The 19,595-nt window shown below is 35.4% G+C and overlaps 1 long non-coding RNA gene across 1 annotated transcript in view; it reads left to right on the plus strand.

Annotated features, from left to right (window-relative positions):
* LOC112450462 overlaps positions 1-19,595 on the plus strand; it is a 177,434-nt gene that overhangs the window by 60,598 nt on the left and 97,241 nt on the right. Inside the window, exon 4 of the long non-coding RNA XR_003039100.2 lies at positions 153-251. This is a non-coding gene — a long non-coding RNA (uncharacterized LOC112450462). The remainder of the gene's footprint in view (positions 1-152; positions 252-19,595) is intronic.

Here is a 19,595-nt window from a genome sequence, read left to right on the forward strand (position 1 = left end):
ATAGCAAATTGAGCTCTGGTCTTACAGTGCAAGGTTGGAAAAGATGACATTAATTTAGCCATCCAACTGTCAAATAAAATTCTATCACTTTGCCCCAGTCAGTACCCATGGCCTTGAAACCTTTCTTTTTCTTTCTCTTCTTGTTTCCCCAGTCGATAACATTTAAACAGCCAAACTGGAAGAATGAGCAACTGCCAGGGAGCTAAAACTTCCCCCGGGACCCAAGATGTCAGCAAGAAACAACCAAGAGAGTAAGTTTTGGCTCAACCTTTCTGCTCCTGTGAAAATCTTAATGTAATAAAAACTGATTTTCAAATCTGATTAACCTTTCTTAAAAAAAAAAATCAACTGGGTCATTTTGCTTTGTAAATATTTTGGCTAAAACCAAAGAAGGTACATAAAGAATCAGTTCAAAACATTGAGATTTTCATTGTAAGCTAATTTTATTCTCATACTTTTCTGAATATTGCTTCAGCTTGTTGAATGCTAAATGCTATGTTGCTAATTGCTGTTTGTTGAGTATTGCTGCAGCTTGTCAAATGCTAAATGGTATGTTGGTAATGCTGCTGTTTGTAGGATATCACTGCTGATTTTTGAACGCTGAGTGCAATGTTGAAAATGTTATTGTGTGTGCAGTATTACCTGCAGTTGAATGCTAAACGCTCTTGCTTTGATGCTGCTGTTTGTTGGATATTGCTGCTTATTGTTGAACGCTTTGTTGCTAATGCTGCTTTTGGTGAATATTGCTGCTTGTTGTTGAAAATGCAAAATGCTATGTTGCTAATGTTGATTTTTGTTGACTCTTGCTGCATTTTGTTGAATGCTATGTTGCTGCTGTTGTTTGTAATCGTAATGTGTGTATGCACTTGGAGTCTGAACAAAAAGGCATTTGTTTAGCTACATGCCCTGTAAGTCGAGTTAAGAGCTTTTATACCAGCTGCGCTGTTGGGTATTCAGCATGTTCTGTTGTTGGACAAGTTGAGGACTGTGGGATGGTCTGCTCTGAATTGACAAATGACACTTCCCAAAGGTGTAATTTGGTGTCTGTTGGCAAGTTTTATGTTGTAGCAGTGTAATTTGTAGTCTTTTTTAAGACAAGTAATTTGAGAGTAGTATTTCAGTCTGTCGTTTGTGTAACTTTAATTTGGAGTAGATTTTTAATGAAAAACCTTTTTACTTGGGTAGACTTTTACACAGGGAACTTCCCTTGTGCTTGAGTAAAATTTCATCAAATGGTACTTTCAGTGGTACTTTCATTTGAGTAGATTGACTTTGTACTCTTTCCACCTTATGATAGGTCTAGATTAATAATAATAATAATAAAAAAGCTTGTTAAAAAACTCAATCTTCTCAAAATAAAATTTAGCATCAATAGGCTTGTGTACAAAGTAGTGGATTTTTTGTAAAAGAAACAAAACAAGTACCAAAGAACAGTCCAAGAATCTCAAAGATCTGGAATCATTTTACTGTAATGAATAAGCAAAAATATTTTAAATGTAAACTGAATTGCTCTAACTGGCTATTCAAGGGTGCCCATACTTTTACATGCTACAAAATACTTCTTTCTTACTAATTTCTTGTTTTCTGGTGACCGTTCAAAAAGGATCTGATCTGTTCTTTTGCCAACGCACTACCCTCGTCTCACTTCCGGTCGTTTTACCCCAGGGGAGGGAGAACTCATAAATTTACCCTTTAATGACGCTACAAAAGAGCTTGAGTTTAACTATTTATTCCGATAAGGCAGAGAATTAGTACAAGGTCAGCACTGAGACTTATGTCTACGGCATCTTAAGGATGAAGCCAGAAGCAGAAGCCTCAAACAAATTAAGCGTCGACTCATAGAGATCCTAGGCTCCGCCTGTTTACAGAGGGCCAGAGCGCTTCCTCACATTATATCAGTAATTGTACTATGTGTGGCCGAAAAACTGGCTTTAACTGGTTCAAACAAGTGATTCTGTGGGTGTAATGTAACCTTGATGTGTAAGCATGTGGCAGCTAATGGAAAATATCTTTTAATATAGCAAAAAGCTTTAAGACAGCCATAAAAGGCTGCTGAGTAACAGATTCACCTCTCTAACAGTTCTTGAATTCCAGTCTTGTTAGTTCAACACTAAGAGTGAAAGAAAGGCAAAAAGCAAGTATTTTGTGTTGTGTTTGTTTTTCCCAGATCATCTCACTTTAAAGGAAACTTGTTGGAAGAAACATACAGGAAACCAAAACGCCTCAGGGAAACATTTCTATTGTGAAAAATACTGAGAAGCAATTACTTAATGTTTGCTGTGCAATTACAAACTGAGAAAGACATGATTAAAGTCTGTCAGTGAATTCTTTTGTTGCCGACATTCAGATTATTAAATTCCCTTGTTACAGATTAGTTATTTCTTTGGAGTGACACAAAAAAGGATATTTCAAGATCAGAAGGAAGATTAATTGGTTTGAGCCGTCTTAAAAAAAATCCTTGTTAAGAAGAGCGTCTGATATTAATTAGCACAGTAGTGACATTAACATTTTTCTTTTAGACTGTCAATCATTGTTTCTGCAACATTCTTGGGAATAACTCGTGATTCAATGGCATTTTTTGACGTTACATCACCTTTATTCTTTAATATGCAAAGCTGCCCAAGATGAAAGCTTAATCGCATACATTTTCAGGCCTCTTGAACTCTGTCAGACGACTTGATTAACTTGATTAATAAGGCTTCTGTTTTGCTGTTGATAAACAATTCACTGCCAAGGTGTGCAACTATAAAGCACAGAACGTGGATAGAGTGGACGGCTCTGTAAAAGTGAATGGATGGTGTTTGGCTTTAATGTTTCCAGGGTTAAAAGGGGAGTTTTTGTTGACCTTGTTGTCAAGCAAGGTTATAAAAGGGCTGTACGAATCAATTTAATGAAAACTAAGGTTGCACACTAGCATGTAGCATGGATAAAGTAGGCTGTATTACACTGTGATCATCTTATTGCTTCATCAATTATGTTTGAAGGATATCTTGTTAATCAGGAATTACAGCATCATGCCAGGAAATTTATGTTGGTTTTCTTTGTTTTTTTCCCAGTTTCCTGGTTATAGAGTTTTGCTGATTCATAGGTTAATCAAATTCTTTATAATGCTAAATCATATCAGCTTTAGTAGCTCTGAGTTATCAGATGTGCTGGTTATTTTTTTCTGGTTTCTTTAGATTGTAAGAGAAGCTTATTTATTTTTTTCAAAAATTCCAAGTTTTAATGCTTTACTTCAGAATCTTAATTATTTTCAGCAGGGGCGCAAACAACTTTAAAAATGAATCTATTCCTGTTGCATGATTATGTGACAAAACAATCTTAGTGCCACATTTTCTCTCAGGCTGTTAATTGAGAGCATATGCTAAACTGTAACTGTAATAGACTTCCGCTTATGTTTCATTGTTTTTTTTCTGTATATGAGAAACAAATCCGATATGAATATTTCAAACCTAGTTTAAAAGCAGCAAAATGACTGTTGTTTGGAAATTAAAATAAGAACCTTTTCCAGGAAATCCTAAGTATATTATAAATTACAAACAACAAATATAAAGAAAAAATTGCAAATTTGTAGTATGGAGGAGGGAAAAAATTCTAAATAAATGTAAAGCTATGCAATTTAGGTCAATTGAAAATTTAAATGTAAATTTAAATGCATGCGGTAAAGAAAGGTTTTATGGAAAATATGTTATATCTTCAGTAATAAAAGCATTGGCTGTACTGCATGAAACTAATACAACCAATGGTTCTATTACTGGTGTGCTGATGCTCATCTGTTTAGGTACGCCAGCATTAATTACAGACCTCAGTACATTAATCCTTGTTGTTGGTTCAAGTCGCCCCAAAGGTTACTAAGGCCCACCTGCTTCAGCAGTAAATATTAGATTAGGGTTGGTAATGACACTCGCAGGTGTTTTTCTTTTGGCAGACATGTGAAACTGAGCAGATTGTGTTAATTCTGAATGTTCAAATTCATCTTGAAAGCCATTTATCATTTTGACTCCCAGTTTGGTTAGGAGGAAAGGATCTACAGATGTCAACAAAGATCATGCAGTAGACTTAAGATATCTTATTACAAATCATGTTTGCTTTTGTGACAAAAGAATAAATGATCAAATAAGTGTATACATATCAACAGAGGAAACAAAATGTGAGCAGACCCATTTGTTTTTGTATTAACATTTTCAAGGACAAATAAAGCTGAGTGGAAGAAACAATATAGGAAAAAATGGGGAAAAGATTTGATTAGATGGACAAAATGTGTCAAGCACTTTTTTTCTTTTTCATTGCTAACCTATGGTGGGGAAAACAAAATGCTACACAAAGATATTTGCCATTACTTGACCACACAACCACTTTGGTGGTTTTAGGGAACATTTGCATGTTAATCAAAAAGTCTCCTACTGCTGCTTTATGCTGAAAGGCTGTCCACTATTGTAATTACAACAGACTAGTTAATTTAAAAAAGAGCTTGGAGAGCATCGACAATTAAAGGAAGAGTCAAAGGCCCAGTGAAATGGCATAATGAGATTTTAAAGCCAGAAGTTTTCAATGGAGGCTGCAAGTGGTTTCCTATTTATATTGAAAAGTTGTCATGCATTTAGTTACCACATTGAAGAAATACTCAAGTCCTGCATTTAAAACTTACATTTACAGTCGATCATTTAGCAGGTGTTAAAGTGACATGCATCTGTGTAACAACACTCATAGTTCATTCCTGGAAGAAACACTGAAATGTGTGCTTAGTGCTACATTTTTATGTAAATGGAGAAGTAGAACAGTAGAATCCCAACACACTGCCCACCACGATGACAAACCAGTGAGCTTCCTTCGATGACATTACTACAAAATTTTTGTGCCTGCTCAAATCCATTGTTGATCTGTCATCTTGTATTGGGGAGCCTGCAGCATTCTTGATTGTGTTTTCCACAATTTTATACAAGTATAAATTATTTCATTATAATATAAACATAGTAATAAATTAAAGATTTCTTGTACATAATTGCATTTTTTTGACCATTGATTTGGTGGTAATGGCAATGTTACAATTGAGCATCACTGTTTGAATCCACTCCAAATTATAATAGTTAAACAGAGCTCCCCCACACTGAACGTAATGTGTTCATTATTGGGGTTACTTTATGAAAACTTTTGTAAATGCTGATTTTAATTGTTATTTATAAAAAAGCACAGTTGGAGTGTGCACATATGTGTGAATGGGTAAATAAACGGGGTTAAAAGGTGCCCACCAAGCACTTAAAATTATAATTACTGATGTATTTATGCACATAAATGCATTCATAATAAATCCCTGTATTTTCAAGCAAAATTTAACTATACCTACTTAAAACTGCATAGACTGCAAATCTGTAAATATCACCACCACCATCAGTCTCTAGAAAATGCACATTAACAGAACAAATGAAGTTGCAAAAATAAAATTATATTCTTGGAAATGTTTTGAGGATGAATTTATATTTAAAAGGCAAAAAATATAATCTCAACACTAATGCTACACCAACAAATACCTCTGATAAGCTTGTTAATAATTATGACTGTTTGATCATGGTCAGCCAGAAGAAAATTGGCCAAGCAAGCATGCTAAATTTATACTGGCACCTTATTTCTAAGAAAATACATTGGTAGTGATTTATCTACATATATGCGTGGCTTTATCATTTTCCTGCCCACCTTTTGTGCTGCACTAAAAAAAATGAATCTGTTTGCCTATAGGGATGTACCAGAAGTTACACATTCATGGTTAATTATAATTCAATTACGTTTATTTATATAGCACCAAGTCACAACAAAAGTTGTCTCAGGGCACTGTACAAAAACCTTCACATACATTATAAAAGCCAATTAGTAAAAGTTATCTGTCTAAGGAAGCCAGCAGCTTGCGTTGAATCTTCACTTTGTCACAGTCTCCCATCCTTAGCAGCGTGTTGGCAACAGTGGAAAGGAAGAACTCCCTTTTAACAGAAAGAAAACTCCAGCAGAGCCCAGCAGCCATCTGCTTCGACCAGCTGGGGTTTGACAGGACAGGAAAGAGATGTAGACAAACACAGAATGACTGGTCCAGGTTTAGTTTTTATTGGAAAAAAGACAAAGAGAAACACATGTTAATGACAGAAATATTTACAAAGCCAAACATGGAGAGCAGAACAAGTGAAGACAGAGCAGACTGAGGAAATGTGGTTAATTTGTCCTCCAGCAGTCTAAGCCCATAACCAAGGGATAACTCAGGAAACCCAAGCCAACTCTAACTATATGATTTATCAAAAAGAAAATTCCTAGTCTTAAAAGACTTCAAATTTATGGGGAAAGAAATAAAACTAAAACAAAAAGCACAATCCAAAATTGGAGCTTGGTTCTTGAGGGCTTTGTATGTTAGAAGTAAGATTTTAAAGGGGACCTATTATGCTTCTGTGCTATGGTGAACTTTAAACCTTGACTGCAACTCCTCCAACAGATTTTTTCTGTCCACAATTGATTTGTAACATCATAATGTATATTATGTTTATATTGTTGTTCATAACAACATGAGAGGTTAGGATCTCAACCTTAAATTTTGGCATTTTAGTTGGTAAATTTGGCACCTAATCTAGAGTCTCTGATTCTATTTTTATAGACATAAAAATGACATTAATAAATATTTCAAATATTTTTATGATGTGATTAGAAAATCTAATTATAAAAATGGTTAATAAAGAACATATATTTGTTGCAACAATTATGCTTTGTTTATAAATAAATTTTTGGTTGCTGAATGATCCCCTAAACACAAACTTATTAAAAGATGTACTTTTACAAGTTTCTTTTTGCAGATATTTTGGTTTTAAAAACATACTATGTAATTCACTTACTGTGTGCATAACCACACCGGAGTGAGCATATCCTTCAAACTCAGGCTTGCTTGAGTGTCATTCTAAAGATCTGATGGGATCTCAGGAGGTTTTATTCAACTCCAAGCCTGTCCTCTTCTGTCTCTTTTGCTTCCATTCTCTGTATCTGTGATCAAAATGGGTTTTTACTCAGCTCATGTTCGTGATAACAGTTAATGAGGAAGAACAATAACCGTCTCCCTGCTTGCCCACTCAGAACAGATTCAGTGAATAAAATTTTGCCACCAAGTGGCCTCATCTGGGGAAATGAGACTTTCTCTTGTTTTGACAAAATACAGCCTACTTGTGTTTGTTCATGTGCATCTTGATGCATAAATCTTATTTATTACTGGCCAATTAACAAACAGTTATGTTAGCTGTAAATAAAGTCTGTAATCTATTTGGATAAAAACACCATCAAAGCTGGAGAAAAGAAATGATCTTTACACAGAATTCCAGGAATACAAAACATTTCAGTTGTTTTTTTATGGCATAAAAATATCAAGACAATAATCAAATAAGTAATATGGTTTGAGTCTTGGTTTCTGTGTTTTGAATTACTTTAGTTTTCTAACGGTGCATTGTGAGTTGAGGTGATTTTATGCAGCTATGGTCTTGCAGTTTTTGTCATAATCTCTTAATGCTCCATTTCTTCTTTCTCGTTCACTAACTATTCCCCATTTTCAGTCAGCCCACCTGTTGCCGTTCAGTAATAGTCCTTGTTTTCTCTGTCATTTGTCAGATCCTCTGTTTTGCCATGGTGCCTGTTTTATTGCCTAGTTTGATTAAATTATTAAAGAGTCTCGCCTTGTTTATGAGACAAACTCCTGCATACTTGCATTTGGGTCTTTCCACCGCGATACGTAAGTAAACTGATTACACTTTTTACTAAAAACATTTTACATAAATAAAATATGCCATTAAGCCATTACTGTTTGAAAATAACTTTGATTAGCTGTGGTATATTTCATGTACCTGTTTACCTCTGTATTTAGGTATTTTTCTTCATTATAAACATTTAATTCATCAATATATTGGGTTAAAAAAAGCATTTTTGAAAATAGTTCAGATTTTCTGAAGTGGGATTCTGTGGAATGATTATAAACAATAGTTTTGTAAATAACTCTTTGAACAGCTTCAGTTTGAAGAAACACCTGCTTAATTGAGCAATGCCAAGACCCAAGTGAACTGCTGCCGTAAAACAACTTTAGCCTCAAATTTTAAAGCTCATGCCAACATTATTTTGTAAACCTTTACCTTGCTGTCAACTTTTGCAGAAGGTAAATATTTATGTAGTATGTTTTCTTTAAACACACAGAGCTACAGGAGCAGGTAGTCATAGATCTTCTGGTACAGCTTTGGGGACTTCTAGTACAAATATTATATTTCTGCTTGAATAACCATAAACCCATAATTTAATTCATAAGAAAGACCTAAAAATACAACAAAATATTAATTTCCCTTTAATATACCTATACTGTACATCATTTTGTAATCTAAGTTATGATGTGAAGTAACATCTCTTATAGCTCAGGCAGCAGGCATATTACTTGATACATGACAATGTTAACAGGGGATACTAGTGAATAAGCTGAAAACACAAGGGTGAAGATATACAGTAGCTGAAGTTTACATTGTTGTTGGAGTTTGAGAGACCATTTTTTACCAGTTTAGTTTTTCTACTTTAATTTCTACTTGGTTTCCTTATTTTCTACTATGTGATTTCTCACAAATCATTTCAAGTACAAATTAAAAGTAAATAAAGTGTATAATTAAATTAGGTCAGATTTAAAAACTACATTGCTACGAGTAGAAAACATGACATTGTTATGAATTACACTTTTTGTCAGGTTGTGTTTTTTGTCATCTGATGTGAACACCACCCTGTATAAAGCATCCACTAAGGGATAAATTGCCAGCTCGCATGTATTAACCATGGATTGGGACACTTGTCCATTTCTGTTATGTGACTGTGCCAATTTCTTTGTGAGACTGGGACACTCATTGACCCATCAGAGTTAATTTCTAATCGGTCTTTTCATCGTTGACTAACCACTAGGCTTTTACCTGCTTTAGTCTGCAAACTACAATTGAATTAACTGCAGCTCAAATCCAGACTAAACTAAACTTGTGCTTTAGAAATCTTATTCTCCTTACTCTTCTTTTATAAAACAGGTCATAATCTCAATTTGTCAGTAACAGAACACCTGGGCTTGTCATAATGTGGTAGGAAGCCAATAGCGACAGGAGACCATTTGCTGCAAAGATTCAATTAGGCATTATCAGTGGTTGGCTTGTCAGTGTTGAATGTGTGCAGAGCTGAAATGGGAGAGAATTACAAAAGATCAAGTTTGACTGTGTCCAGATTGTGGCTGGCATGATCTGCACTGTAATAAGACAAGTACAGGGGGGAATATGCTTTACTCATTCCTTGCTGTGGCTACTGCGCCATGTCTTAGGGGAACAGTCTGACATTTTGCAAAATATTCTCCTCTACTTTCTTGCTGAGTGTTGAATAAGAAAATCAATACCACTTTCATCCCTGCCCCCCTTTGGTTGGATAGGTAGCCTTTAGCCTGCAGATAAAACAAAAATCCACCAACCATTTTTCACTATTAAAACATTTAATGTCATATTTATTTTTTAAAATTCTGGTTGGTTGCAGAAACACTCCCCAAAAAAGAAACATATTTTTGCAACAAGCTCTTTTCTTTTGTTTTATATCTGACCTATCTGACATAGTAGACTGATTCCAGGATAGTGATGGCATCTGTGAAAAGTTATCCCACTGACTCACTGATATCCGAGGTGTTTGAAATGAAGCCTGTGGAGAACACGGCCAAGCTCCAACAGGTTTGGCAGATTGGTTCATGCTAAAAGATCAGATAGCCATATGGTGGTCCTGATGCTTTTCAGCTCTTTCTTCATCTCCTCCCGTGAACAGAGAGCAAACTGTCTGGGTCGCTTTGACAGTCAGTCATTATCTCATGATGGAGGGACATCAAAGGAAAGTCAAATATTCACACTATGCAAAACAACATGGGATAGCATGACCCCTATTTTCAAACCATAGGCAGCTCAAAAACTGTCCTAGTCATTCAATAAGTTATTAAAGTTTGTAAGTTTAGTTGACTGTGATCTGTTGAGTGGGCCAGTGTGGATCAACAAAATCATGTTTTTCAATGATCTATACTGTATCTAAATCTATGATGGCAATCAAAGTATTGTAAAATAAGTCAATTGTTGCTATGTTAGTAGTTTAGCCAGATCATATTTGCATTTCTGCAGCAAACATAAGATTGCATTTTGATTCTTAAATCCCAAAATCCCTATGTCTTCAAAGGTGTCACAAACTGTTTCCTCCAATTGTTCAAAACCTGGGGTGAAGAGAGCAAGAGCAAAGACCCCAAAGGGTAAAAAAACAGAGCAGGGATCAATGAAAACAGACAGGACATTTATAAGGTCAGACACTGTGATAGGAGGATCTAGGTTAGTGGTTGAAAAAAAAAGGTTTTTAGTGGAGGCACCAAGTGCACCACAACAAAAAACATCTTAAATAGTTTGCCCTTTATTAGACTGCCAGTTAGGTGTGAAGAGTGGAATCAGCTGAGCTGTCAGCTCATAGGTTAACACTTTGGGGGAATGTTATTTGTTTAGTGCTGTTGTTCAGCATGCCTACATCTAATTTTTCTGTACATCGGAAACGTAAATTCTGTTTTTGTTTTACTTTTTTTTTACTGTTTATTGCACAGGTCTCTACTTTTTTTTTGCATCGTGGACTGGTTTCATACAAGATAACTTTTCCACAGACTAGTGAGAACTTTGTAGGTATGAAAGGTGTGTTAGGGTTTGCTTCTATGTTTGCTAGTATGTGAGAAAAAAAAGTGACTGAGGCAAGCACAGGAAAGAAGTGCAAATGTAAGTGGTTATTTTTCAAAATACCTTGCACACCACGGTGTATACAAATATTCATATAGATGTTTTGTAAAGAGAAGTTTTTATTTTTCTGTGCAGCCCAGTACCAAATAATCTATAACAAATCCAAGGGCAAGTGCAAGTCCTTGGCTTGGTTGTTGGTGGCACCTGATTTAGAGAACACCTACCAGCAGAGTAAGTTATCTGTGAGCTTTTGTTGCAAAATATGCAGAAAATTGATGAGAAGAAGTTGAGTGAGGTCTGAGTTGGAGACTGAAGTCTGTATTTGATGTGGTTTACTCACAATTTTGTTGCTCTTGCTTGATGAGGGTATAAAGTTGATGTTTTTCTACATGTAATACTGGACACAGACTGTAAGAGTAACATGGAAGCTGGAATTGAGATGTGCTGGTTTGAGCTCATTGAGACTGGGATGAGCTTGCCTTAATTTTAAATTTATGAAATATTGATCAATATAATATGAATTCCCTAAGAAATACTCAGCTATTTTATTTTTGTCTGACACAAGTTAAACTGAACTTAGCAAATAAGAAACTTAAAAAAGGACCAACAGTGAATGTTGGTCTTATTTTATTCTAAATTATGCTTGTCAGTGTGGATAAACAGTAATAAAAATTCACCACAACTTACAATGTTTTTGGCCAAATGGTCTTTATTGACATAACTTTTCAGTTATTGCAGTGTTGTCATTAATGAAGGAAATGAAAGCTGAAAATTGGACAGCATGGAAGTTGTTGGACTAACTATACATTTTCATGTCAGTCTTTTTGATATGCAAGTTATTTAGTTTCTGGTACATAAATGCCCTGGTATTTCTGGTTGATTATATATCAACACTACCATTTGGAATCACTACATCAGATCCTGTGATGGTAATTGATAATAAAAGATGAGTAAAAATGCTGGAAAACCCACAAGTATCCAGATGGTCTTTTTGTATCTGTGGGCTATTTCAGCAGCAGCTATAAACAAATTTATGCCATCTATTTAGTGATGGATTTGAGTCCATCTGTTTGATCAAACATCTCTTGAAGTTTGCTCTCATTTGCATGGATATTAGACATGGCACATATATGTATATTTAAATGTATGTAAGGGTTTTGTTTGTTGAATAAAATCCAGCAGGAGCCCTCCTTCATGGATTTTCTTTCTTTCAGCCGCAGTAGCCATACTGCCCTTGTTTATTATTTATGCACTGCATGAATGGGGGCATTCCTTCATTCGACATTCTACCCCGTGACATATTAGATTTGAAATTTATTTATTTTTACTCTTTCCTCTTATGTGGAGGCCAAGGAAAAGGTTGCAAAGAATTTTTTGAGTACATCTGCTCTTCCTTTTCTAGTTTCCCAAAAAGCACCTTGGACAGTTTTATTTTTGCTATTTTCCATTTAAGACATGACTAACATTACTGCCCCATTTACAGAACAACCCTTTGAATCCGACTGTAGCTTACAGTAAATGGAAAGTTCAATATTTAGTACAATTAAAAAAAAATGTTTTTTTTTTTTTTCGAGAAGCTTTGAATCTGAAAAATGGCAACAAATAATGGTTTCATCAATATTCTGGGCATGGGGCAGGAAATTATGTAGGGCAAACAAAAACATATGCTAACAGCTGCATTATGAAAATTATGTAAATTGGAATTATTAGACCATGACGCACATTAGGAAATGTCACGGTTGTTCTGCATGTACTTTGGCCAATCCTCCTGCAGTTTTATATGACTCCAGTATATTTTCGATCACCTAATAATTAATTGCTTTTTATTTCTAATGGCACGTGCATAGTAAATCACATTGTGAAATTAATAATAATTATTAAATAGCTTTGGCTCATTTTAACCTATCTAATAGATACCCAGAACCCAAAGAATAATGGATCTGAGTTGACAAAATCAAGTTGTAATTTAAGAGTAAAGTTCCATTCAAAGCATTGAAGAAAAAATATTGCAAGTTGTAATGGGGCCTTAATCGTTGCTTTTTGGGGTTCAGCCTTCAAATGCTTTTATGGAACTGTTCCTAATTGGATATCAATGCATTTTGCAAAAGACTCACTGGATCTAGCTTTATATAGAATCCCAAAAAGCACTGCTGACTAGACAGTGAAAAATTTGACTTTTATAGATTTGTCAAGAGTCAAGTTAAACAGTGCCAGGAGTAAAGTGCAGCATATTAATGAGGAAACTGAGACAGTATACCTGAGTTGCTACAATTTGTCAACCAGAATTAAGTGATTAAAAATACATGTCTGTACTTAAGGATTGTTTTAAGGTGCAGCTGTTTTGTGGTTCTTTAAGGCTGAGCATTTGATAAATTATGCCAAAGTTCTAGTCTCTTTTCCAGAACAAGAAATCATTGAACCAGCTATTTCACCAGATCGTTATGAACTCTTACACACACACGCGTTACAAACCGATAGTTACATCCAATGCTTATAAACACACACACACACACACTTACACACATCCAACCACACACACAGCAGGTCGGCTAACAAGACAGTTTGACAAGTGCAAGCAGGTTCTGCTGACCAGTGGGGGTTTCTTCCTGACGTTAGGAGAAATCCCACAGATATTTAACTCTTTTTTCCTCGCTCTTTTCATGTCGTTTCTCTGAAGACTGCTTAACACAAACAGGGAAGGGAGCTGGGGGAGGGAAAAATACAGTTTCTCGATATACCACTGGGTAAAAGTCCCTGTGCATGAGCATATGTTTGCAGCTCTGGTGTGTTTGTACTGAAATCACCAAGGTAAAATGTGAGTGAGTGTGAGAGGTGAGTGTCTTTAATGACCTTTGTGGTCAAAGATAAAGTGGAGCCTGTAGCGCTCAGGATACTTAATAGAACTTCCTGTTGGATGTGTTAAACGAGTATAAACTAGTAACACGTTCCTGTCAGTGTGCTACACGAGAGTGTACCAGTACAACTCTGTTTATCACAAATGCACAAAAATGTATGTAGAAATACAAAATGGCATCTTTATTCTGTATTGTAAAACTGTGACAAAGAACATAAAGCAGCCTTGACTGAAAAAGACCACATATATGTGTTTATATTCCATAGATGTGTGCAGAAGTGTAACAAACTCTTTAGGAGTTGTGACAAGTCTATTAATTGCACTGTCAACATGTCTGTGGTTGCACATTGACAATTAAGTTGCAGAGAATCTGCTTTATTTTGAATCTTTTAGTGACGAAAAAAATAAAGGGAAAAAAGAAATCCAGCTTTTCAGCTGAAGGGAAAATAGAACCAGTTGCTACAATTAGTGTAGAACAAGATAATATATGCAAGTTGTGAAAGCTTGTGAATTACATGCATTACATCACTGTATATTTGCCCAGAAAAACTCTTTACCTCACCTGGATTTATTATGGTGTAATGAGAAATTCTTTCCAGTTGATTACTCACTGCTTCTCTCGCACATACGTACACATATTGTCGAGATTTCTCTGTGTTGCGGCTTTCCAGTGGGAAATTATGGCAGAGATGGAGTGCAAAAAAATTGGAAAAAAGAAAGAATAAAAAAGGTCTGACCAATGGGACAGAGTGAAAAAAACTGTTTGAGTGGAGTAGTGAAAAGTCACAAAGCAGAAAGGTAGCTAGACAAAACATGCATGAGGAAGAAAAGAAACTGTCAGTGGGGAAAATATATTCTTAAAAAAAGTCTTCAGTGAAGTACATTGATTTTTGTAAGTTGGAGATAATATATGCCAATATAGTCATCAGTGTTCCGTAGGGAAATGTTAAAAAAAAGGCAGACACTAGGTTTTGAGCTTTTTAGAGCTTAGTTTTAGAAATGTAAATCTATATTCTTTACCAAAGTTTTGTTCTGAATATGCAGTCAATGTTTATTTTTTCATATCTGTTTGTAATTTTATAAAAAAAACGTGACTGCATTCAAGATCTTTATTGATCCTTCTCAGCCACAAATTAAATTTTGCATTTAACCATATTTATAGTATGCAAAAAAAGTGAAAATGTTAACATTTTATTTATTTTGAATAGGATATTATTACAAATAGACTATCCATGGGCCCGTTTTACATGACAGAGACCATTGGGCAACCATTAAACGACTATAAGTCAGACAGATCAGAACAACCCCTAAAAACTGTTTCTGTGGAAACACGCTGGAGATCCCGAGCACTTGCTGTGAGACCGAAAATTCAATTTTCTGATAATTTCATTGGGATCCACAGAGACCTTTGCATGACTTTGAGCATTTGTTAAGAGGCCAACAGTAAACATGCCTCCCTGCTGAGAAAAGTCCATTGATTACTCAATGTGCCACTGATTGTACTCAGCTATGATCTCTGATGGACCACGAGCTACCAACAGACACCACTCAGTGACCAATGGAGTTCACTAAATGACCCTTTGGACCACTGAAAGACCATCACACAGGTCAGGTGACCTTTGTGATTGCTAAGCATTTCTTAAGAGACCATGTGTCTCAGTGTATAAATATGAGCTGAATGTGGTGCTCGTTGATCAGGCTCTGACTACTGCTGGAGCAAAGACATCTGCTGAAGGTAATAATTCCAGATCAACTACAAAGCTTTGATACATGGTCCCCTCGTACTGACTAAGCAAGCTCTCCTTTAGAACCAGCTGACCATTGCTCATGCCATGAGGAGAATGCAAAAGAAGACCCAAGTTGGTGGGTCTGCCTTTGGCTAACACAACAGAAAAGGATGCAGTTTGGTGACTACAGCCAGTTGACGCAAGAACTGAAGTTGGAAGTCTACAACTACCTGTGCATGGTACTGGCTGTGTTTGAAGTGCTCTTCTACAGGGTTGGCCTTAGAATAAAAAAACAAAAACAAAACACTGATATGAACTGGAGAGAGAGTCTAAAACCAGGACTCAAGATGTGTCTCCCCAGGACCAAGTTACAGGTGTCAAGTTGGGGTTGAAAGTTCATCACAAATGTTGTGTTCATTGAGAAATTGCTGGGAGATAATTAAAGAATGAGGGTATGACGAACAGTTTTGACAAAACATGATATAGTAAATGGAAAAGCTGAACTGTAACAAAAGTATCTAAAGAAAAACTGCCCTGCAATGAAAGCGTTGGTGGCACAATGATTACAATAAGTTTGCAAATAGTGTTAAGAATGGTGACTGTTCAAAGTATTAAAAGTAAAACTTTTTAAGGATAAACATTACAGTCATGAATCATATTGCGGTAATATTTTCATCCGAATTAGTTCTTTGTTTGTCTCCAGTTCAAACTTGTCTCAGTATTATGCCATATAGAGCTAGAACTAAAGGACAGAAGAAGAAAAAACTTGTGAACAGCATAGAAAAGTTGAGGTGAAAAAATCTTACATTTATTACCCTAATACTAAACTTCAGCAGAGAAGAAAGATTCAGGATAAAACCAAACATAAATTCCATCATTATAATCTGAACAACCCAGTTCCCATGCTGTAGAGATAAACAATCTAATTGTGAGAGCACATGAACTGAAAAAAGCCACACCAACTTACAAACACACTCTCAATTACTTGTAAGTGGCTCAATCAACTGCATACTGTGGAAACAATCCTAAATAGTGCTATATGCCTCTTGACTCAGCATTTCTATACTAACAGAAAGGCAGGAAGACAATCGCTCACCACAGAAGTCTGCTATTGATTTGACATTTGCTGAATCACATCCATTTTGCAGGCCAAGAGAGCCAATTTGCAGTACAAACAAAGATTTTTCAGTTAGGTTGTCTTGAAATGAATTCCACTGACTGATGAGTAACAAAAAATTAAATGGAACAATAGTTTTTCTTGTAAAGGTTCTTTGTACTGTTGGAGTCCTGAATGAACTGATACATCTGAAAAACCTGTAGATACTGTTGAGTTGTGGCTGCTGGTGTCTTGATAAATCCCTGCAGAGTTTCACATACTCGGAGCACTAACAGTTCATGCAAAACCTTCGTTTAAAACTTTGCCATATGCATTCCTTGAAGAAATGCTGGTTTTATTACTGTATGTTTTCTAGTCATATGACTTGTTTACCTGGAAAAAACAAAAACAACTACAACAAAAACCCACAAAATATACAATTATTTTGCCATTGATTGTTTCAGATGCTTTTTTGTTGTTCAACAGATAAAAAAAGGATTTTTGTGTTATATATTACAATAGTGCCATTGTTTCTGATTAATTTTAACCCTTTGTGTATCCTAGTAATTTTGCACATAGTTTGCACATTGATTCAATCACTTCAATAAAACCTTGAGCAACAGGGGTGGGCATTAAAAAAAAAACCTTCACCATTTTTTTTTTTCTTTGAATGTTTAGGCTTCAACCAACTGGTTTCTCTAGGGCTAATTCATACAGCACAAGTCTCAGCACAACAAACTTTTTAAAAGCAGAAAAAGCAGTTTTAAGGAACTAACTAATCCCAGCTACCTGTTGTATGTTTCATGTTTTTGCTCAGAAATTGGCTGTGTCCACACAGTTAGAACTTGTGGTGAATTCAAGTTTACTCATTCCAAATTCTGCATCTCGAAAAACTTTCTAATGAAACAAAAGCTTTGGATACAGAGATGTGTGCTGTTGCTAATTATGCTAGCAGGGGTTCTTTATATTCCTTCATTTTAATTGATCTAATGGATCAATGTGGAGGGGACACATGTATTCTGGCAGTAAAGCTCAGGTCACCCATGACCATAGTTTCCACCTAATAATCCTTTCAAAATAAACTAGAGTGGCAGAAATAGATGCTCAGTCTTTTTTCTTTACATTTTTGGGGAGAGTGGGGTTAGCGGCAGGTGTGGCGTCAAGAAAAACCCCACACCAACTCAGTTGTAATTTTGTTGCAATATAATTAGACAGTCGAGTATTTCTATCTCAAGGTTGAGTCAGGTCCACTGGACGATTACTTCTTAGATGATATGTTCTGTCTTTTATCCAAAAGACTTCTTCAGTCTGAGGACAGTGTGCTTATAAGCTTTCAGTTCCTCAGACTGAAGAAGTCATTTGGATAAAAGACATAACGTATCATCTAAGAAGTAATCTGACTCAACGTTGTTAGATTTTTCTACCTGAATTATTGAGCATGCATCAGGACATGTATTAGTACATTTACCAAACTAAGTCCATCATTAAATCATTATGATGGTTATTCAATTACTCACCTGAATAAGAGAAATGATAAGTGCAAGTCTGGCTGTAAATCAGCCAGTTGGTGATCAACCAGACTTAATTTCAACAGTCCTCCTAAAAATCCAATTCAGAAAAGTTACCCAAATATTTTCACACAGCAGAAACTCCTACACTAGAATTTGGGCCAACTGAATCATCTTTTTGCCAATATTGTTTCTGGATTCCAATCAAAATGTGGGAGGAACATGTGAGGTTAGGAATATATCTGTTTGTGAAACCATGTGTTGCACTCATTTAAATAAGTATTTAAATCCGTCACATTAAGAGACTAAATTGGTGAGAAAAAGTGACCCATTTGGAATCGTACTAAAAATACCAACAGAGTAATGAACACATCAGTAACATTTAATTGTTGCAAATGGATTGGCAGCAATGACTGGGACCTTTTGATGACCATTGTTTCACATGGCACAATGCTGCCAAAAAGCCAACAACACACATTTTTGTTCATAGGCCAACAGTAATCTGCACAGTGACATGCAGCATACTGAACTACTCAACACATATGCATGTGAATATAGTCATAAATCCTTTGTAATATTAATTTGCTGCCTCCTGATAAGATATGAAACATTTTAATGGGTTAGCTGAATAATCACTGTAGCTGCAGTATCACATGGGAGAGGCTTTTGTCTCGTGATGAATTAGGCCTTAACTGCGTGAAAGAGCATGTGTGTGTATTAATGGGAGAATGAAACGGAATCAATCAGGAAAATGTTTCAACATTTCAGTTTGATATGACAGCCAGAGGATTGTATCTAGAGGTGAGATGGTATAGATTAGAAGTTTTACAGGAAACATCAACAGAAATTTACCAGGGAAAGCTCTGCAAATTTGTATTAATCATTCAATGCCCCCCAGGGAGACACTCCCACAAACTTTAATGGAATTCAGACCTTAAAACACTTCTTGCTTTTCTCAACTCTGTCAAGTACTTTCAGATCTCAATGTTCAGGAAAATGGAGCAAATGGAATTTTCATCATTTTTATTAAAAAAAGATTTGATACTAGTTATGTTGCCACCACCAACAAGTAAAATCCTAATAAGCATCATTCTTGTGAAAAATGTACAAAGCTGTCATTTCTTTTTGTTGCTTATGTTGTTCAAAAAGTGAAAGCAGAAGATTGTTTAGTTAAAACAAACAAAAACAGCTGTCTGGTCTCCTCTGTTTTATCATCATCAGTTGGTTTTTAACCGGTAATGAATTTCTGTGCACCTTTTTTAATTTCCAGATGTTTTTTTTTGTTTTTGCCTTTCAGGAATCATGACCAAACCTGTTTTTTAATTCAGATTAGTTCTTCCTCATTTGTAACACTTTTTAAGTTTTTAATTTATTTTTTGTTACAATTAGAACAGAAAGTTTTGCCCTTTCTGAAAGTACTACAGATTGTCAGGTTACTAAAAGTTGAACTGTTTTGTAAAACTTGACTATTTCTTTGTGTTTGCACTTTTGAGGGGTACTATGTCATTTGTCACATTGTTTTGATCTTTTTTACATGAAAATGTAGCATAAATTAAGGGACTGCAAAAACAATTAAAAATACTGTTAAAATAATTAAGAACTGTTAAACATGGAATTACTTGTATTGCATCCGTAATCTTGTCTGTG

This window comes from Kryptolebias marmoratus, linkage group LG18, assembly GCF_001649575.2.
Source record: "Kryptolebias marmoratus isolate JLee-2015 linkage group LG18, ASM164957v2, whole genome shotgun sequence".
NCBI lineage: Eukaryota > Metazoa > Chordata > Actinopteri > Cyprinodontiformes > Rivulidae > Kryptolebias > Kryptolebias marmoratus.